General features: G+C 37.2%; 2 long non-coding RNA genes across 6 annotated transcripts in view; one reads left to right on the top strand and one right to left on the bottom strand.

Annotated features, from left to right (window-relative positions):
* The window catches only part of LOC141506374 (uncharacterized), a 339,756-nt gene extending 323,444 nt beyond the window's left edge, over positions 1–16,312 (bottom strand). For all 5 annotated transcript variants that reach the window (XR_012473829.1, XR_012473828.1, XR_012473827.1 and 2 more), the window contains exon 1: positions 16,025–16,312. This is a non-coding gene — a long non-coding RNA (uncharacterized LOC141506374). The remainder of the gene's footprint in view (positions 1–16,024) is intronic.
* Positions 16,313–16,449: 137 nt separating this feature from the next.
* LOC141518734 (uncharacterized) overlaps positions 16,450–22,922 on the top strand; it is a 56,526-nt gene continuing 50,053 nt past the window's right edge. The window contains exon 1 of the long non-coding RNA XR_012477273.1: positions 16,450–16,668. This is a non-coding gene — a long non-coding RNA (uncharacterized LOC141518734). The remainder of the gene's footprint in view (positions 16,669–22,922) is intronic.

Genomic DNA, 22,922 nt, shown 5'->3' with positions numbered 1-22,922 from the left:
TATTAAAAGGAGAAACTAAAAGAAATGGAAAGTGTAATTGGGTTAGACATAGATATGCATCTGTTATTTCCTATCTTCCTTTGTATAATTTCTTTAACTAGACAGTAGAGGTAGGTTACCAGAAATCCTATCTGGTATCTGTAAAGCTTGGGGCAGGCAAGAAGAAAAAGGTCTGATTTTAAAGAGTATAGTCCAAAGAGGCTGCTTTCTAGATAGGATGTCCTCAATGGCTCTCTTATTGACTTCTGGACACGTTTCATCATTTCAGAATGAAATGACATAATCAATATAAAGTATTTTGTCAGTTTTAAAGTGATATACAAAAACAACTTAACATAACAGACATGGAGTTAGTGTTGGGAAGTTAGAGATCTATTCCAAGCCCCCTCAATTAACATAGAAAACAGATCCCCAAGAAAGAAAGGGGCTTATTATGTGCATTTGTTCTCTTCACAGCTATCTTATGACTAAAGTCATACTTATTTTTATCATCGTTTTGTAGAAGAAGAAACTGAAGCTAGAAAACTTAAGTATTCAGTCACACAGCCAATTTTATCAGAACCAGGAGTCACTTGACTCCCAAGATCAGCCATTAGGCTAGAATGCATTTCTTATTAGACTACAATACATTAAACCACAAATCTCTTTTGGAACCCAAGTCGAATTCAGTGTTCTTTCCTCCATTTACTTTCTCTCTAAAATAGAAAACATGAGTACACCAATGGATGCTCCCTCCATCAGCAGGAATTAAATCTTCCAATCCTGGCTCATAAATTTACAGATATTATGCAATTTCTGAACTGTCAAACCTTTGGCTTACAAGTAGCACCCAGGAGTGTCTTAACAGTTGTATTAAATGACTGGCAACTTTTAATGCAGGGGAAAGGTCCACCTACCCCGGGCTTTCTGCTCATCATGTTTGTCACATTTCTAGATCTGAGTCCTTGGTAACTGCTAATTAGAAACAAATGCCATGTCAGAGCATGGGAAACCGAATAGGTTTAAGCTCTGTGTATTGGAGTGGCAGTGATGATGGTGGTGATTGTGGTGGTGATGGTGGTAGTTCGGGTGGTGGTGTGGAAAGGAGAGGAAAAGTGGGCTGGATGTGAGCGTTTCAAGACAAGGAGTGTAAGGGATTGAAATGAATCTGTGACAGGTGGAAAGTCAGTCCAAATGCTTACTTGACAGGGTGTCCAATTAAGACTTTGCCATCAAAGTTTAGAACCTTAGAATCGTCTTATTTTACAGAGAAAACCAAGGCCCAGTGAGGTTTTGAGGTTTGCCCAGTAAAAGCTGGAATTCGAATTCAGCTCTTCTACTTTTAATTCAATGATTCTTCCCCTTCACTCCACTTTGGCAGGCTGTGATTTAATAGCTAGGAATCCCAATTTCTCTATTGCTTCTCTCCCCACCCATCTCCGACCCCTCTCCACCCCCATTCTAAACTTTCAGTAGAACAGAAAACAACCTCACTCTCCCCCAAAACAAAGCCCCTTTCTCAAACAAAAGCTGTCCCATCCGGCCCCCAGGGGCATAGTAGGGGCAATTGGACCTTTCTCCCCATAAGGGCTTTCTGTTGGCTGGGAGCAAACTAAACCAGAGCTGACGGAAAAGCGCATCTCCGGGACAGATTAACTCCGGGCACAGGCTACCAAAAGCGAGTGTCCTGAGCTTACTTTTCCGCCTGGCTTCAATCTGACTTTTATCTTCGCCTTCCCCCTCTCCGTCAGCCCCATTTTAACGAATTCCAGATTTTCTGCTCAGGAGGGGCAGGAATTCAGCCCCAGCGCTCTTTCGGCCCCCTCCAGGGACTTCGGTTAGTAGGGAAAGACAGCTACACGCCTTGCAAGAACTTCCAGTTAAAGCGTACCTCTTGTGGGTTGCCTGGGTGCACCTCTTGAGGGTTCGTTTTGCTTTGTTTTGTTTTTGCGTCCCCCCACCCCCACTTCGTAGTCTTCGACTGGGCTAAAAGAATAACATTAATATGTTCAATGCCATTTTTTTTCCCCTCAAGTTTCATCCCTGGGGGATTAAAGACAGTCCAGATGATTTTTATCTCTTCCTTATATAGTCTCTTTCTATGTTGGGTATGGAAATCTCACCCCAAGGACAGCATGCTTCCAGATGACTGGATTGGGAAGCAAGAATTACTCACTTCCTAGTTCATTCATTCATTCATTCATTCTATAACTATAAGAGATGTGGTACAAAGAGCTCAAAGTTGGAAGGCAGGCTCTGCTAACTACCTATTGGTCTGAATGTCTTCAAAGTTTTATCTAGCCCCTGACCTTAGGCTCTTAGGATCGATCATCTCGATCTTTCTCTCTCCTCTAACACAGAATCTAAGGCCCTGGGAGATTTATGTTAGCCCAATTTTTGCAAGTTTGAGAAGGGTGGATTTGGGTGGTGTTAGTGGTGAAGTCAATGGACAAATCGGTGATCCAGAAGATAGAGTGCCGGGCCTGGAATGAAGATTACCCATCTTTCTGAGTTCAAATTTGGCTTCAAACTCTTAAATTGTGTTACCCTGAGCAAGTCACGTAACCTCGTTTGCCTCAGTTTTCTCCTCTGTAAAATCAACTGAAAGAAATGACTAATTGCTCCAATATCCTTGCAAGAAAACTCCAAACGGTGGCACGAGGAGAACTCGAAAGAAAAAATGACTGAACACAATGGACAAACTAGAGACTCATGGTAAAGAACTGGATTTACTTTAAAAACAAACGAGCCAACTAAGATCTAGGACCAAGGTGCCTTCGACAATCCCCTAACTTTAGAGAAGTCACTTCCTCTCTTTGCCTCAGTATCCTTTAAAAAGCGGATAAAATAATACTTAATCTACATCCCTTGGAATCGGTGTACAGTTTAAATAAGACAAAATATGTAAAAAAAGGTTTTAATCCGTATAGTTCTATATAAATGTCAGTATTACTTCTAGCAGCTGTGCGACCATGGACACGTTCCTCCCCTTCTCAAGTGTGGGTTCCTCCTCTCTGTAAAGGAGGTGGTTGGGCTGGAAGATCTCGCAGGTCCTTTCTAGCTAAAACAGTGTAGCGTTCTTCTGGGAGGTTTGGAAGTGGTGGAAGGCCGAGAGCGATGAACTAAAAGCTAAGAATGAGATTTCTTACAAGAGGGGGGCTTTGAGGTCAGCCTTTGTGAAGACCAAGTATGCAATCGTATGCAATCAGAAATCCAAAAAGGGAAGCCCCCGCCCTCTTCCATTCTACTTCTTGCCCCTCAAAGGGTTGCTTATTCCTCCTCGGTAGGGGGGAGGTGATGGGGTGGTAAGAACCCCTCCAAAGGGGTAGTCGCTCCTTTCAAAGAGGAGCGACCCCCCCCCCCACTCCTTTAGGTCCTCAACACCTCCTCCCCCCCCCCCCCCCGCCCCCGCTCCTCTCCTCTCGCCTTCCAGGCCTCCCAGAGAGCTTCTCTGGGAGTTTCTCAGGCTGTCACCAACCTGAGAAGTCCTGCCTTCCTCCGCCCCCCACCCCCCAACGGCCCAGGGAAGTTACAGCCCCCAAGGGAAGGAGGTGGAGACCACCCACGGTGGCCTTTTATCTGGAAAATATATTTCAGGGCAGGGGGTGGGGCCCGGACGAGGGAATGGAGGCCCAGAGCGAGTTCTAATGATGTGTTTAACAAATGGGGAGGATGCGAGGCCTGGGCTGGGGAGAGGAGAGCGCGGGCGGTGCGGGCCCGTGAGAGATGGGGGGCATCGGCCTCCTGGGCAAGGAAGAAACCGGAGTATGGGGTGACTAAAACAACGGCACATGGGAACTAGGGGGCTATTTCTTTTTAATCGGGAAAAAGAAAACAAAATAGCAGACACATAATCCCCAACACCAAAATAATGCCCGCACATACGCGAGCTCACATGTAAACAAGGGAAGAGGAGCCGCTACAGCCGCCCTCCCCTCTTCCCTCCTCCCTTCCCCCATAGACAGCCCGGAGCCACCTAATGCCTCGGGGCTGGAGGATGGGCACAAAAAAGAAAAGAGGGAGGCGGGAGACTTGGGGAAAGGGGCTCAGGCCCCTGATCTCCTTTCAAAACAAGGGAGACTGAAAAATTTACGGGGAGCAAACAACCAAGGGCGGCCGGTTCTTGGCCCGGGACAAAAGCACAACGTGTTACATAAAGCTCCCCCGGACAGTTCACCGATCTCGCCCTCCAGCCAGGGCATGCTCAGTGGGAGGACCAGGGCGGCCTAGCAGGAGGTGGCCACCTGGGAGGAGGACTTCTGCAGTCTGAGTCCCAAGGGGGCGGGGGTTGAGGGTTGGGGGACTAGAAAGAGGGAGAAGAGTGGGAAGGGGATGGGAGAAGGGGAGAAAGACCAAGATGTGCGGTGGATGAAGAGCGAACAGGGTGAAGCAGTCACTAGGAGAAGGAATTTAGGGTCAATACTAAAGAGGGATGATACCTTAGAGGAGACTAGATCGTGGACTGGAGCCTATTCCCACTAGGCAAGATTCATTAGGAAACATTCAAGTCGCCTTTAAACACATTAACAGCCTTCAGGACATAATTTGGACTGCAGGGAATGTGAGAGACTAGATAAGGAAAAGCAAGGGGAAGAAATCTGAGGAGGAAGAAAGGTCTGGGCAGCCCTGTGAGCAGCAACTCGAATTTTAGAGAATAATAAACTTTTCATCCCCCTCTACCTCTCAATTCCCTTTAGCCGGCCTTTAGGCAACCGGAACACTCCCTTAGATGTGTGGAAACCAGAGCTTTTAGTGAACGCATTGTCACTTTTTCTAGAGGATTATTAAGTGGAAGTAGTAAAGGATGTATGAAGGAGGAAGAGACTGGAAGAAAAGGTGGAAAATTCACAAAAATCTGAATTTGGAAGCAACCTGAAAGTGATTTTAGCAAAATTCAAATCTGACTACAAATGTCCTATACAACATTTCAAGAAAAACAGACCTAAAATGAAGTGTCCTTCACTATCTCCTGAGAGAAATGGGTTCCAACTATGTCTAATGCCTAAGATGGCATTAACTTTTTTTTTTTACTTCATTTAATAGGAAGATCCGACCTTAAAAAAAATGCCTCACATAACTGGTACCCCTGTGACCCCAGGCAAATCCCATACAAGTCAATTAACCTTTCTCAGGCTCACTTTCCTCTTCTGTTAAACCCGGAAAATAATGGCACCTACCTCTCTATGCAGAGAAGATCAAAGGAGACAATACTTGTAGTTATTAGCAAAGGTGCCTGGCATAGAAGATACTTAATCAATGTTTGTTCTTTGCTCTCCTCGAAGGGTCTTTAAAAGGATCAGAAGGGATTACAACTCAAAGCACTTTGCAAATCTTAAAAGTTTGCCAGAAAAAAAAAGCTGTTAGCCCTGTTGACTAATATTGAGATTAAAACTCACAAAACATCTATTTTTTTTCTAAGAAAACAAAATGTGGGTTAGCTACACCTCCTTCATCTTGTACTTATAAAATAGGGGTTTTTTGAGTTCAAAGATGTCAATCTTTATTCTATAGGATCTTAACTGTGATTCAGTTTTCTTTATCACTAGAAATTAATCTAGACAGATCACTTTTGATTTTGACTAGACAACACAAATGCTATTTATTTCTCCTAGCTTTGGGTTATCTGCATATTAATAGTACAGGATTAAGTACATATCTCTGGAACATTCCACTAGAGATCTCATTTCAGTTAGACATTTGAATCATTCTGTCTGCTCTTTGGGTCCAGCAATTCAGTTCATTACAAATCCACCCAACTGTCCCATTTTCTGGTCCCTAACTCTCATCTTGCCAATGTGAATTTTATAGGATACTTAAGAACTCTTTCCTAATAGATAACTGCTCAAAAGACATGAATAAACAATTCTCGAAAGAATGGCAAAATATTCACAACCACATGAAAGAATGCTCCAAATCACTATTAATAAGAGAAATGCAAATCCAAACAACTCTGAGATTTCACTTCATACCCTGCAAAGTAGCAAAAATGACCAAAAATGGCTAAAGTTAACCTTGGCAGCATTGTGGAATAGATTTTTGGTGAAACTGTGAAAAGGTATATTCATTTTGGAAAGCAATTTGGAATTACATGAATAAGATGAATAAAATGGACATTCTTTTGGAACCAGAGACTCCATTTCTGGATTTATACCCTAAAGAAGCTATAAGAAGAAAGTAACCCTTTTTGTGATAGCCAAGAAATGGAAACAATTGGTGAGTGGGTAAACCAAATGTATTACATGAATATAATGGTATGTTGCTGTGTGGTAAGAAATGATATGTGTTGAATACCAAGAAGCATGTAAAGATCTATATGAATGAATGCAGAGAGAAGTAAAAGTCAAGAAAATGATATTTACAGTAATTACAACAATGCAAATTGAAAGAGCTACACAACAAAAAATCAAAAGCAAACATAAAAAAAAAATGTAAAGATCAAGCAGGTTTCAATTGAGGGGATATGAGAAGACATTCCCAACCTACTCCTTGGTGGAGATAAGAAATTTATAAGTGTTACACATTGCAGTATGTTTTCAGACTTTTTCAATGTATTGACAAGTTATGTTTTTTCCTTCTCTAAAATTACTATTTGCTATTTGGGAGGAAGAGGGAAAGGAATATTTTGGATAATTATGAAATAAGGATCAGAAGATTAACAATAAAAATTTATTTTTTAAAGAAAATGTAGGAGCAGCTATGTGGTGTAACGAAGAGAGTCAGAAAGACTTAAGTTCAAACTTTTTATAGGAGACCTTTCCTGATCTTCCCAGTTGTTATTGTTCTTGCCTACAAAGCGGTTTTTACTCTGTATGTAATTTGTACATACTTTTCTGTATACAAGTTGCTTTATCCTTGTAGAATTTAAGTTCTTTGTGGGCAGGGATTTTTTTTTTTTTGGTCTCTGTATTTTCAGTGACTGACAAATTAGTACTCAATAAATGCTAACTAGATGGATTGGAATTGAATTGAACAAATTGAGATGTCCAGATATGATTAATGCAATGAAAATTCCAGAATGTAGAGCAAACAAGAATTAAAAGAACAAAGGGAGAAATCTGGACAGAGATTAAAGTTCTAAAACCAAAATCAAGTTCCAAACCAAATCAAACAAAACAACAGAACAATATATTCTCTGAAAAAGTTTATAGTAATTTTGTCACTCAAAAATACAAAGATGGAAGAAAGATTGCCAGAGCACAATCAAAAAAAAAATAAGGTCATATAATTTGTTATAAAAGATAGCTCTTTTGGAGCAAGGAAGGAGAGAGATACAGGAGACATCTAAGAAATATAAAAACAGGGAGACAAATATATTTATTTACCATCCAATAGTTTGGAAATATACCTTAACTCCTCACAAGCAAGATAGCTGACCTTGAGGACAGAGTGGTTTAAGATAATTTAAGAATATCAGGTCTTTAACAAAAAATTGATGAACTTCTTCATCGGGATACCATAAAAGAAAACAGAGGACAAGGTATAGCTAAATGTAGTCCATAGAAATTTGACAAAGAGAAACCTACAATATAACCTGGGAAAATGAGTAAAATGATATTTGGAGTTCCACAGATAGAAATGTGTTAATCTAGGACTTTCCCAACACACTCCTGTGGAGGTAAGGAGGTACTTCAGAGTTTTACAGAAGATTTCATCCAGGAAGAATGAATATTTTTCTCTTTGCTCTAAGTGCATTTCCAGTTCATGTCTCACACACTCCAGCAAGGACAGCTGTAGGTTCCTGGGGCTTTTTGCAGAAAGGGCAGGCAGAAAGGGGGAAAAAGAAGACCTAAGGGATGATATAACTGTCCAAAGGATGCACAGGTGGTGAATTAAAGGGTCTGGTTTGGCTCTGGATATAAAACTTCTTCCATTGTTTTATACTGACTCTTTCACGAACTAGTATTTCTGGAAATGGTTCTCTGCTGAAAAAAGTTTCTTTGTACAAAGACAGGTAAGGAAACAATGAAGTAATTGGAGGTGGATATTTTGTCTTCCCGAAGTATCAATAGTATTAAGATCACAGAAAAAATATATAAGGCATTTATGTACAAAACTTCATAAGTGGGACTTGAGAATGTAGGAAAAGGGGTATGGAATAAGAAAGGGGTGAATTAAAATAATATTTCCTGGAAAGAAATAAGATGGATAAATTCAACTCAGATGAGGGAGAGAGGAAGAGAGACCAAATCAAAAGGAGAAAGGGAGGGGGAAAGTACAATAAAATCACATTCAAGGAATCTGGATTTGGCCTATATAGCAGGAAAATTGCTTTGAGTGTGGAAAGAGCCTGAGATTAGATTAATCTAAAGCAAAACAAACAAACAAATCCCTTTAGGAACATCATGTTGGGTCATCTACATATACATATATTTAAAATATATTGTTACACATCCATATATACTGTATTAAGTCATATGATTTTTATACACATATTTGTATACATAAACACACATATATGTAATAGATTTTAATGGAGAAAAGCATGGAATTAACAATTATAACTTTGGTAATATAATATTATTAAATTTGTCAATAAAATGGAAGAGAATGTCAGAATGAATAAGAAAATAATCTCCAACAATTTGTGACATAAAAGAAACAGAGACAGGGTTAAAATGAAAGATTCTAACAAAAGTTTGTTATGCTTCAAAGCTATTTAGAAAGAAACCTTGAGTTATAATTAAGATTTCATAATATGGCAATACTAGAGATTGGTTCTGTGAAGAGAAACAAACAGGGAAATTACATTATATTAATGACACAGACAATGAAACAATATTTTAAAAAACATTTGTACTAAACTGCACAGTGTATAAGGATTTGAAAAGATAATTGAACTACAAAAAGACATGCATACTTAAGTATTAATGACTTTAGGACTCTTTTTTTCTATGATATGGATAAATCTAGCAGAAAAATGAAATTACAATTTCAAACTTATTTTTGGGAAAATGAGATATTAAAGAACTATAATAAGTTTAATGGCAATATTTATATAATAATTATTATAAAATAGTATTTTAATTACTTTTTCAGCATTATGAAGTATCTTTCCACAAAATGATCACATGTTAATGGATAATGACATCATAAATGAATACAAAAAATCAAAAATCTTTTAAAAAAAATAAAAGTAGTAATCAACTAAAAAGTACCAAAAATGTGGATAAAATGAAGCCTAAGTGACATCATTAATAATATGATAATTGAAGAACAGATCCTAGAAACAATTTTTCTAAGGAGAATATAGCTATGTGACAATATGCCAAGATATATTGAATGGTGCTATAGCAGTCCTTAAAGCAAATTAATGTTTTTGAAGATAATTTTTAAACTATCAAAAGAGAAGATTAATAGTTAATTAAAAACTAGAAAATAAAAATGATCACTCCTATCAAAAAGCACAAAATGAGATAATTTGAAAACCAGATAATACTGAAAACAAAGATTATTTAATTGGTAAGTGAAAAAACTGCTTTTAAAAAGGCTAATAAAATCAATAAACAATATAACTAATGTGATCAAAGGACAGGAAAATAAAATGACCTAATTAAAAAATGAATAAGGTGAGGACATGATAAAGCAGAAATAGAGAAATATCATAAATGATGCCCAATTAAAAACTAAAGAACCCCAAAATAGAAAGAATGACAAATATTTGCAAAATGTGAAATAGCTAAAATTATAACACAGAAATAGAAATCTGAAAAAAATCTTAAAAAGACAATTCTAGAAAGCTATGAATAATAACATGCCTCTGGTCTACATATATTTTCAAATGAATACTATCAAACATTTTAAAGAGCAATTGAACTCTTTACTATATAAAATTTTCTCAATTATGGTACCTTACTAATTTATTTTATGAGACAAATATGACTATTATCCCAATCAGGGAGATGTAAATAGAGAATGAGAACTCTAGATTAATATTACTGAGGTTTTCATGCAAAAACCTTGACCAAAATTTAGCAGATTAAAGTAATAAGTTATATATGTAAATATACATAAAACCATTACATATAAATGAATTATATATATATATATATATATATATATATATATATATATATATATATATAACATTTAAAAGTCATTCTTTTGACTGAGTTGAATTTATACAAGGGAATGAAAGGATGATTCAATACTAGGCAAACATTTAGCATAATTTGACATATAAATAACAAAAACCCAAAACATTTGATCATACCAAACAACAACAATTAAAAACCCAACACTTTTCCTTTTGACCAAGTATAGTGCTTATTTATGTTGAAAACTCAACGAAGTAGACATGGAAGGTCCCTTTAAATCAGCATAATGAAACAAAACTAGTGCTAGATATGGAGTAAAAGGATCTGATTTAAAATCTCTACTTTGTCACTTACTACCTGTGTGATCTTGGGCAAGATATTTTCTCTTTCTGGGTCTCAGTTTCCTCCTCTGTAAAAATGAGGATTTTAGAATAGATGACTTCCAATACCCTTTCCAGATCTAAATCTACAATGCTTTGATATAAGAGTTTTAGCATTATTTGTAATCTACAAAAAAAGAATTTATTTTTATTAAGTTCAATTGTAAAATAAGGCTACTTTCTTTCTTCATTATAGTTTGACACAGTATTAGAAATGTTGGTATAGCAATAAGACATGAAAACTAGAAGGAGGCAAAATTATCCTTATTTAGGGAAAATAATTATTTGGAAACATCTAGAGAATTAAGAAAGAAAATAATTGAGATGATTAGTAGAAACAGCAAAGTAGCAGGATAGAAACAAGGAAAGAAAAAATTCCACTCAAAATGGTTGAAATTCATAAAAACTGTGGGAATTCACTTACCAAGATATAAACAAAACTTTTTATAATTAACACTTTCTAAAGAAATAGAAGACCCAAGTTAGTGTAGAGCTAGTTATAACTCATGGCTTGACAGTATCAAAATAATAAAAGTGTTGCTATGCTAATGAAATAGCCAAGGGTTATTTATAAGAGACAAAAATAGCAAAGTTTATGTGGAAGGAACAAAAGTAAAAAATTTCAAGGTAAATATTAAATAAAAAGAAATGAGGGCAGTTTAATGTGAATTAACCTTAAATTATCTTTAGATTAATTAATTTTAAAAACTGTTATTTTGATTAAAATATGAACATTTCTTAAAATTGATGAAGATATGAAAATCAAGATGTAGAAACAACTACATACAACAATCTCATGTTTGTCATTTCTTAGATATGCTATAAGCATATTTTAAATTAAATTTTTATTCTAGAATTTTGGTAGGAGTTGGTCAGTATCATTAGCTTATTGTTTCTAGATCTCTCAGAAAATTTTTTTCTTCTGTTCTGTGATACTTTTCTCATTTCTACAATCATTCAAAGATCACTGATATTGGCACAGTAATACATTTCCTCTCTCCTATCTTCCGCTTTAACCCCTCCTTAACTTCTAACAATACTTAGGGATATAATTTTGCTAGACCAGGTGATTTAAAAACATTCAAACTGTCAAAGTAGCTTGATGCTCTTTTACTATCTCTTTCATTATATTGGGTATTAATTACTTACTAGACTTCCCCCCACTCTATTCTTTCTAATATGAAGATCATTTTCCTTAGCAGATACAAGTATAAGGAAAACTAAATATCTCCTTCATCTTATATTGTCATCATTCCAATATAGTCCAATCAGCAGTGCATTCTTTTCTGTAATCTTTTCCCCTCCAAGATGAATAAAAAAAACATTTGCTCACCAGCCTTAGCTAAAACTGAGCTTTAACATTCTTGATTCTGTTGTTACAGGACTGTAGCATATTATTTTATTTTAATTATTCATTATCTGCCCTTAATTCCATGTTCTTTAAAAATTTTGTTGGTAGATGAATATTCTATACATGACATTGATCTCTTTAGGCATCTTCTTTCTCTTTGAATTCCTCCTCTTTGTATCTTCATTTTTGAGATTTTCCTATCAATCTTGCGCTGACTTCCCTTTACATTTTCAGTCCTTGGAACTCTACCTCTGTTTTCTTTGAAACCCACTCTTCAAAAATTGAAGGTTTATTCTGACTTTGTTCTCTATCACAAATTCCAGAATAGAATAACCATTTTCCCCAGTGTTTCCTATAATTTTCACTTTAGCACCAAGTTTCTCTTTGTTAGATTGATTACAAAATAGTAGTCCTCCTTGTTGGTTCCTCTACCTTTTAAATAATAATAATAACAATAATAATTTTATATATATATATATACATATATATATATATATATATGTATATATACAAGCCTAGAGATCAATGACTGCACTGATTTTGGCAGAGTGCCAGTATATTGTTTGTGTCTGAACCAAGTTTGGATTCTGTTTTTCAAATTCTTAATTCCCTTCTTTTAACTTTAAAATATGGTGCTACCTATGTTTCATGGTATTTTTATTATGTTAAATATTTCCTACTTATATTTTAATCTACTTTGGAGGCACTCCAGAACATTGCCACCATATTTGGTCCCTGTTTGATGCCTCTGGTCTTCAATATTCTCTGTTATCACACATTTTTACCTCCATTGAACTTAGCATTCTTCCTAAGGCTTCTTGCCTTTGGTTCCCATATTTCTTTATTAGGGTCTCCTTAACATGCAACTCTATTCCCTCCACCCCATTTTTTATTATCCTTTTCTCTTAATTAATTTATAGCCTTTCAGTACCATACTCAGATGATAGATCCTATCCAGCATGTCAGTATTTATGTGTTGAATTTTCCTTGTTGCCTTAATAGCTCTAGTTTACATTGTTTGTTATGCATGTTTTATTTAATTGGGCACAGATACATGAAATCATACATTTTATTCCACCTCCTTTTATAGATTTTATCTTAAGTGAATATCTACACCTTTCTACTGCTAGTCATTTTCCACTGTAACTCCTCTCATGGTACCCAGTGGAATTCCTATTTACATAGGCAGTTTTTCTCTCTTCAGCTTCTTTAAAGCCCCCATTGATTAGATTTACAAGAATTTACCAGTCCCTTTTGGGCTTATTTCATTGCTATCCATCGTCTCAATATTTTAAGCCATGGTCCAGAAATCCAAATTCCATTTTTATACATCATTGTTTTAACCAGCTGCTCTCTTTACAAACCGTTCTCTTCTGATATCTTTGCCTATGATCAGCTTTAAAAGATGAAAATATCACTTGTACCACCTAGGTCTTCAATTTCTTCTCAAGAATTAAAATCCCTAGCAATGCTTTCAGTGTTCTTTCTAGCAGTGTCATAAATGGAAGACAGCATGTCTCTTTGTTATTATAATAATTGACAAATAGTTGCCTCAGTAACCCTTCTCAATAGTGAATCACCAACCACCATTAGTGGTTTCTTCTTTCTTTTACTTTTATTGTATGTAAAATCTTACAACCTATGGATCCACATAATTCCTTGGAAGAAAAGCAGATCTAATGCTACTATCTGCAAGAAGAGGATCATATACTTAGCTATAAGTGACCGATGGTTCTGTTTTCCTTTTTATAAAAAAGGAATAGAGAAGAATGAATGAGTAAAGAAAGAAGAAAAAAAAAGCAAAATACTGAGGAGTGTAAAACAAGAAGAGTTAGGGGAGGAATACAGAAGATGAGAAAAAAGATTAGAGGAGGAGGAAGAGTAAGGAAGAAGTAACAAATATAAATTAGAAGAAAAGAAAATGATGCAAAGACAAAGAAGAGAAAAGACAATCTGATATAAAAGAAGAGAAATTGGAAGGAGAAAAAAGAACAAGAAACTCAGAATCACAGCATCTAAGATTTGGAAGAGACCTCAGAGACCACATAATCTAATCCATTATCAACAAGAATCTTCTCTATAAAATCAATAACCATTAAGATGTACACCCCCACCCCAAACACACACACACACACACACACACACACACACACACACACACACACACAAACAACGCTGACAATTGTTCATTTAGCCTTTGCTTAAAGATTTCTAGACAGGGGAAACATACTCATTAACACTTTTGGATTGCCCAAATTGTTAGGAAGCTTTTCCTTACATCAACACTATATCTTTCTTTGCAGCTTCAATATACTTTTCCTAATTGTGCTTCTAATGTCTTTACTGATGCTTTTTCAAATACTTGAAGTCATTCTTTATGCTTCTCCTTAATTTATTTCAAACAATTCTTACTTGATATGAGATCAAGTACCTTTCTTTACCATCCTGGTTCTCCCATATACCCTCCAGCTTTTCAAAGTTCTTTTTGAAAAATAGAACCCAGAACATAATGATGGAGGAAAAAAGAGATATGAGAGAGGAGGAAAAAAAATAGTCAAGGAGAACTAAGAGAAAGAGGGGGTGAGGAGGGAGGATATATATTGATTTAAAGGAAGGTAGAAGGAAGAGAAAAAAGAGTATCTGTTCAAAGATATGGGAAAGTTTACCTGCAGAAGTCATAACTCATATCAGAGATGGCTATGTTACTAGGGCTAAGAGCCCTAAATTCTACTCAGTTCTGGTAGATTTTACTTCCCCTTTAGCACTACCTTGGCTCATAATTAAATATTTTGATTGTACTTAAAGGTCTTAAAAACTCCTCCTTCCCTTATAGATGTAATACAATGATTGTCTCTGCTCTTTCAAACTGAGACTTGAGAAGAATGAAGTGACTTGCCTAGGGTTACCCCATAAGTAGCAGAATAGAATTGAGAGGTGGATCACAATACTTTCTTGCTTTACAGTAAGTTTTTCTGATAATAATAACTTACTTCGGTAGGTGGGTAGTCTAAGATCATTATCCCCCTTTTTATTATCCCCAAATGCAATTATGGGGGGATGCTATCTTTGATTTTATAGGATTCCCCCCCTACCAAATCAGAACATCACTTTCTTTGCAAATTAGTCTCCCAAAGTTGCCTTGAGGAGAGGAACTATAATTGCCTTGTCCAAAGTCACATAATTTGTGTATATTAGAGGAGTTCGAATTTGATTTACAAAGTCCAAGGTCAATTCTCCAATCATTACACCAAGCTGCCTCTCCAACAAAGAATCATAATGGAAAAATCTTAAGGAAGGCCTTCATTCCAATGAGTGGAGCAGTTGGTCGATGGAGGATTTATGGATGGACAATGACAACAGTTGTCCTGGAGGAGACTATGTAGATGCCTGAGAGCTGAGATCTTTGTCAAATCGAGGATCAGAGATCCATAACTATTGAAGTATGATAATAGATGCTTGGGTAGTAGATATCAGATGCTGAATTCGACCCCATTCCAGCCCCTGCCTTTAGTTTAAAGCTGAAAAGGGAGGAGAGCTCAGTTGAACAAAAATCCCACAACCTTCATCTCAGATCATAGTTTTTAGACTCTGGCCTCAGAGGGTTCATTTACTTGGGGAGTAAAGAGGGCAGCAAGTTTCCCAGGCTTGGATGATTCCCAAATTCCCTGGTCCCTACTTTGCTTTGCTCGTTTTCAGGAAGGATCTGTGGGGGTGGGGGTGGGGAAGGAGGTGTTACTGCTGAAGAAACAGTGAGGAATGACTGCCTAACTCAGGTATTGGGTGTAATGAAGGAAAATGCTGGCTCGCCTACTTAGATCATTCTTCCCTTGTTTCCCTAAACCGTCTTTGGTTACTTGTAGTAAACCCGAAGAACGAACGATTGCAAAGTCATTAGGAAACAATTCCCAAACTGGAAACCAGATGGAAGGCGCGGGGAAATCCTTGAGCGGAGCAATCGACCACTTTCCTTCCCTCCTTTCGCCATCCTCACCTGGATAACTAAATAGAGGGAGGAGGGAGCAAAACTGGTTCCCGGGTGAGGGAAGGAGAGGAGAGCAGAATGTGAAGGGGGAGTGAGTGAGTAAGAGGTTCAGCTCTCCTCCCACCCCCATAGCAGACTCGAAGCCTTCCCACGCTCTGCGCCCACACCCCGCGCTTCCCTCCTCCTCCTCCCCTCCTCCTCTCCTCCTCCTCCTCTTCTTCCTCCTCATCGCCTCAGCCACAGACCCAGGTCTTCTTCCTCCCATTTGCCCCCCGCCGGGTTGGACCATCTCTCTTACCTTTGCCTCAGCGGCGCAATTTTCGTGCCGCCTTTTGCCTGCGGTCCCCTAAACTACTGGGGCCAAGGACTCTCTAGGGTGCCTAGGGGAAGGTGTGGAAGGTGGGGGGGGGGGGGGAGACGGGGAGGAAAGTGGGTGGGTGATGCGGTGCCCAGGAGAAAGGCTTAGGGAACCCTGGATTTGCCTTTTCACTCTCTCGCAGTCACCCCAGGCTGTGTGAGCGTGCTGGACCTGAAAGGGCAGCCAGGGCCCTGGGGTCATTTGAGGACAGCGGCCTTGAAGAGCCCGCGCCAGACTGGCTGCGAGCGCCTCCCGAATACTGATGCTGCCGAGTCGGGTCGCTGCCGGTGCCTGACTCACAATGGGCCGCCTAAGCCGCCGAGGCAGAAGCTGCGGCGGGGAGACTGCCCCATGCGCCTTACGATCCTGGGGATCCCTGCAGCACTCCAGCTGCCCTCTGACCACAGCGACGAGCCCCCTCCCTCCTTGTGCGCGTATTTCACCCCTTTATCAAAGGGAACACATATTTTTCTTTGTCCAATATAAATTAAAGCCCTTCCTTCCCAGTCTTAGCAACCCCCATACACACTTTGCTGAGAACATCACCTTTTCCCTGGGAATAATTTTTTTCTGCCAAGGTTCTGGTAAGCAAAGCACTTTATAAAACTTTATGAGTGCTACGGAAATGAGTTATTATTATTATTGTTGTTAGCACCTTCTTCTGGTTCTAGTAAATTCTTTCTGAAAAATCTCTTATGAGGAAATTTTTTTTTTGAAAATTATTCTTAGCTTTATCTTTGCAAGTCTATGGGTACCAGAGAGTAATTTTTCCTCCTAATGTAGACATTTATTTTGAAAACCAGAAGAAAAGCTGTAGAAATGTACATTTAATTCTGAGGTATTTAATTTTGTAATTAGTATTATTCTGCAGTATTTAATTACTCTGCAGCCATTTAATTTTGCAGTTGTTTTCCAGGATGTCCATATAGCTCAGAAAAGTTTCATAGAAAGTCAGCAATTAGACTTTTTTTTTTTTTTTGGTGTCTTGCTGGTGCCATGGAGTCTTTTAAAGGACAGAGTCTCAAGGGCCTAATCACAATCCTATTAAGCAGCCAAAACTCCCACAGTCTTCAATAGGAGGGACTCAATACTTTAACAGTTTAGCTAGTTCATTGGGAGCCATGGGGTTTTAATTTCTCCTTCAGCTGATTCACAACAGCCTGGCCTTGAACTGTTCACTGCTTCCTTTCTCATCTAAATTCTCATCTGTAAAAGGACATATAGAGTTGGAGTAAAAATTAATGTCTCCAAAATATAGTGGGATATGGATTGACAAATATTTAAGCTTGCAACAGTTTAATTCAATAACATCACATTAACCATTTAAAGAAATAAATCAATCTAGTCTTTGTACCTTGTTTTTCTTCTTTTTGAAATGGAATAAATTTTCATTCTTTTTTGTTTGAAAATTGATTAGCTAAGATTTGGGAACTGGGTTAAAGAAATTTTGTGATACTCAGAAAAAATCTGGAGGACCAAGTTTCAACATAACTCAATTTTGGGCCAAGCTATAATCGACAAAGTAGACTTTTGAGAAAAGAACAGTTCTAATAAAAATAATAATATCTATAGACCCTACTAGCAACCTGATTTCAAAGGGGTGAGTTATCTAACAATATCATAATCAGATTGATAATTTTAATGGGGGGGGAAAGCTGAAAAATAAACTTTTGAATTGACTGTTAGGGATAACTCTCTCTCCTCTGTCTGCCTGCCTCTATCTCTGTCTTTCTCTCTCCATCTATCTGTTATCTATTTATATAATTTAACTTTGCTCTTCCTTGGCTACCTCCCTAGCTGTTATTCTATCCAGTCTAGAAAGTTAGCCTTGGAGAAATTAACATTTTCATGCTGGGCAATTCCTTCCATCCTGGTCCTCCATATGATTGGGTTAGTGGTTCCTGTCATGTCACCATCCACCAGATTTATACTCTCCTCAGTTGCTATTCTCCCTTTCTTTCAGTTCTGGAAATATAAATCAACTGTCATTTTTCCTGGAAAATGTGTCATTTTTCTCCAGAGACTCCTCTTACCATTCCAGTAATTTTCAAAAATCAAAATATCCCTTTCCTTGTCGACATTCCTCAATATATGTTGCTTTCCTTCCACTATAGAATGTAAGTTTTTTTAGGATAGGAATTGTCTTTGATTTTGAATTTGCATTCCCTAGTTCAGGACTCCCTTTAGCTCTTAAAAAAGCACTTAGTAAATTCTTCTTTCATCCATTCATCTAGATTTTAATCTCTTTATAGCAAAAATTTTTGCTACACTATTGCCTTTTGATTCATTTGCCTTTGTTTTTACAGATTTTGTAAACTTCATTCAGAAATTAATATTTAAAAGAGACATACCTGGTGTTTTAAAGAACTAATTTTCAATATAACAAATGACTCTGTAATGTTGATATGTATATCCTTGCCATCAGTGCTGATTTTCAATCTATCCATGACTTTTTTGTCTTGTTAAATTTGTCTTGTTAAATTCCTGTCCATGTTCTTTCATTAGAGGCACCACAGAGGAATCCCCCCCAATAGACAGTAGTCCTGTTATGACTTTTAGTACTTTGTGGGTACAAAATGAATTGTTTGGACTTTCCAGATTTTATTCCTTGCCTTCAGTAAGTGACAAGCCCATCTCTTCTTCCAAACCATATACTTCCTCCATAACATCCTTTATTCTATTTCTTGCTCTTGTATATCACCATTGGAAATAGATTTCAGATCATATTTACTGTGTGCATCTTTATTGCTCTCTAGATCACTTGCAACTTTGTGAAAACAAACATAAAGAACTAAAGTAAATTTAGGTACTGAATTGGGAAAGCCAAGTGTTAACTTTAGGGGAAAAAATGGATTTTGTTTGTGGTTTTAAATTAAAGATGTTAATTTTAAAAATAGTAGTTTGTACTTGGCATTTTCTGATTTCACTTTGATGTCCCTGCACCCAAACTATGAAAGGCTTCTGAATAGGACATCATGGTCACTCAATTAAATTCACTTTTAACAATATTTATTACACTTCTATAAATCAGTGCAAAGGCATTTATTAAGCATCTATTATGTACCTGCCACTCTGCTAAGCATTGGGAGACACAAAAAAGGCAAAAGACGGTCCTCAAAGAGTTTATAACCTATGGGAAAGACAACATGCAAGCAAAAACATGCAAAGCAAGCTATATGCAGGATAAATGGGAAATAAAAGACTGGAATGAAGAGGGCTTTTCTGTAGAAGGGGAGAATTTAGTTGGGATTTATAGGAAACCAGGGATGTCAGTATTTGGGAGTGGAGAAGTGAGAGCATTCCATAGGAAACAACCAGAGAATGTTGGTAGTCAAGAGATGGAGTGTCTTCTTTGTAGAAGAGCTAGGAGGTCATTGTCTGTGAATCAAATAGTCATTTGATAGGGATTGAGGTAGAGGAAAGCTGGCAAAATAGGAGGGGGTCAGATTATGAAGGTCTTTGGATGCCAAACAAAGCATTTTGAATTTGCTCTTGGGAGGCAATAGGAAACTCCTAGAATTTGTTAAGTGGGAGAGAGGGGAATATGATCAGACCTGAGTTTTAGGAACTCCAATTTAGTAGCTGAATGGACAATGAATTAGACTGGGGAAAGCCTTGAGGCAGGCAAACCCACTTGCAGGCTGTTGAAGTAATTAAGGCATCAGGTGATGAGGGCTACTGCCACTAGAGGTGGCAGTGTTGGAAAGGACATATTTTAAAATTTACTAATATATTTATTCTAACTACAAGCAAAGATAGTTTTTGTCATTCCATCTTTTGGAAAAACTTTGTGTTCCACATTTTTCTACCTTCCTCCCTTTTCTCCTCCTTACCCTTGACAAGTAATCTGATATAAGTTATATATGTATAACTATATTAAACATATTTCCATAATAGCTATGTTGAGAAAGAAGAATAAGAACAAAAGGGAGCAAAAAACCATGAGAGAGCAAAAAATACATAAAGAATAAAACAAAATTTTAAAATGGAAAATAGTTTGCTTTGGACTGCATTCAGACTCCATAGTTCTTTCTCTGATGTGGATATGTGGATACTGTCTTTTTTTTTTTTTTTAACATTTTATTTGTTTTCCAGTTATATACAATAGTAGTATCTACCTATCATTTTTTGAAAGGTTTTGAATTTTAGACTTTTTCCCCCACCCTCCCTTCCCTACCCCCAACCCCCAAAGGCTGTCTGATAGTCTTTACATTGTTTCCATGCTATACATTAATGTAAATTGAATGTATTATAAAAGTAAACATAGACCCCCCCACCTCCCCAAGAAGATGAGAAACCTCAAGAATAGAGAGAAAAAAATTACTTCAGTCTCTGTCACTGGGGTGAGTTGCTTTCTTTATCATAAGCCCACCAGAGAAGTTGATTCAATATTTTTCCCACAGTTGCTATTACTAGCTGTACCTCCACTCTATTTCTCCCCACTCTCATTTATTCTATTCTCTCTCTCCTTTCATCCTGGCCCTTTCCAAAAGTGTGTTGAATCTGAGTACCCTCTCCCTCAATTTTCCCTCTCTTCTATCACCTATTCCCCCCCTTCCCTCCCCCAATTCCCCCTTAGCCCCTCCCTTTCTTCTTATTTTTTCTCTAAGGTAAGATAGATTTCCTCACCCTATTGTGTGTATGTTATTTCCTCTCTGAGCCATCTCTGATGTGAATGAAGGCTCACTCATAACCCCTTGCCTTCCCCCCTTTCCTGGATATGGATATTTTCCATCAAAAGTAAGGAAACTTATTTGAGAGATTTTGCAAAAGTGAAATTGGCAAGCCTTGGCAACAGCTTGGATATAGGAGTGAGAAATGATGAGGAATCTAAAATGACTCCTAGTTGCAAACCTGAGGGAGTGGGAAGATAGTATTGCCCTCAATAGCAATAAAGAAAAGGTGGGGGGAGGAGTTAGGGTGGAACATAGATCTGTTTTAGATGTATTGAGTCTAAGATATCTACTGGATATCCATTTTGAGATATCTAAAAGACAGTTGGAGGTCAACAGAGAGATTGACGCAAGAAAGGTAGATTTAAGAATTCTCAATAAAGAGGTTGTAATTAAATTCACAGGAGCTAATAAGATTACCAAGAAAATCGGTGTAAAGGGATAGAAATCCTGAGGGACCTCTACAATTAGAGGGTATGAACAGGAGAAGGATCAAGCAAAAGAACAGAGAAGGAACCATCAGATAGATAGGAAGAAAACCTGGAGAGAGTGGTGTCCTGAAAGCCTAGAGAGAAGATAGTATCAAGGAAAGAGTGATCAAAAACATCAAAGACTACAGTGAAGTCAAGGAGAATGAGGATTGAGAAAAGATTAATAGATTAAGAGATCATTAGTAACTTTGGAGAGAACAATTTTTATGGAATAATAAGGTTGAAAGGCAGTTGATAGGCGTTAATTTAATTAGAGAGAAGAGAGAAAAGGGAAACTGTTACTATAAGATGATCTTTTTTGAAGAGTTTAACCACAAAGGGCAAAAAAGATACAGGATGATAATGATCAGGAATGGAAGCATTGAGGTTCAGTTCAACTCAGGGGAGAATAAATTCATCAAACTCAGACTCAGAATTGTTAGGAACATATAATTTTTTTATTTGAGGTAATGTGGGCCAGATTCCTTAGGGGGAAAATAGCAAAAGAAAGAAAGGAAAGACTTTAAAGTGGAACATGGCATGGTATTTGTATTGGGAAAGGTTTGGAGAAGGTTTAGGGAAGGACAAGGGAGGTACTTGGGAGGGACTATTTTTGTGCCTTCTGCAAAAGCATATATTAAGCTTATTATGTCAAGAAGTCAACAAATCAAGGACAATTAGTTTGTTATTGGAGCACTTGGGTTAGAAGCAGTTATTTTAGTGAATTTATGCACCTCAGTGTCTCTTTTTGGTAAGAAAACTTTGAAGTGCCAGTGCCAGGAAACTTTTGTCTAGATAACAATATAAGGGATGGGAGTCAGCACAAAATATGGGATACATAAGATGGTACCTTGTTAGCACAAGGCTAAAACAGAAAGGAACAAATTAGCTATTTGCTAGCATATCATGTTTTCTCTGCCTAGCATTTTCTCTGCTCAAGTGAGGGTTTTTTTCATGACGGGGAGACATGGGCATGTTTGTAGGTAGTAGGAAATGAGCCATTAGAAGGTGAGATATTGAAAATAGGTGAAAGAGTGGCAATAACAGGGCAAACAATCTGTTAGAGAAAACAGGATGACCTGGGATTACTTGATCAATTAAAGGGATTATAGAAGACTGTGTGATAGAGATAGAAAGATGAAAAACAACACAGACTGTCATTAAGAGGCTTAAATCTTCATTGGACAAGGGGTGGTGGTAGTAGGGTTATAACAGATACATAGATAAAAATAATACACAGTCAAATGTGATAGAGTCCAAAATGGGAGCTCCAGGAAAATTTGAGGAGGAAGAAAATATTTTCAATAGGAGGGATTATTGAATATATATATATATATATATATATATATATATATATATATATATACATAATGAGACCTTTATCAAAGAAACATTGCAAAGATTTTTCTTCCCAGTAAACTGTTTCTTTTCAAATTTTTACTACATTGGATTAACTTATGCAAAATATTTACATTTTTTATGATCAAAATTTTCCATTTTGTCTTGTTATATTCTGAATTACTTGTTTCATCATGAACTTTTCCTTATCCATACTTTTGAAAGGGTTTTTCTTGCTTGCTTCTCTAACTTATGATGTGACTCTAGAACATATTACCCATTTGGAGCTTATTGTGATTTATTGTATGAAATATTGTTTTAAACCCTATTACTTACAGACTGCTATCCAGTTTCTCC

The sequence above is a fragment of the Macrotis lagotis genome, chromosome 1, assembly GCF_037893015.1.
Source record: "Macrotis lagotis isolate mMagLag1 chromosome 1, bilby.v1.9.chrom.fasta, whole genome shotgun sequence".
In the NCBI taxonomy this organism is placed as follows: Eukaryota; Metazoa; Chordata; class Mammalia; order Peramelemorphia; family Peramelidae; genus Macrotis; species Macrotis lagotis.
The sequence above is the reverse complement of the archived record's forward strand: the minus strand, read 5'-3'. Positions and strand labels throughout refer to the sequence as shown.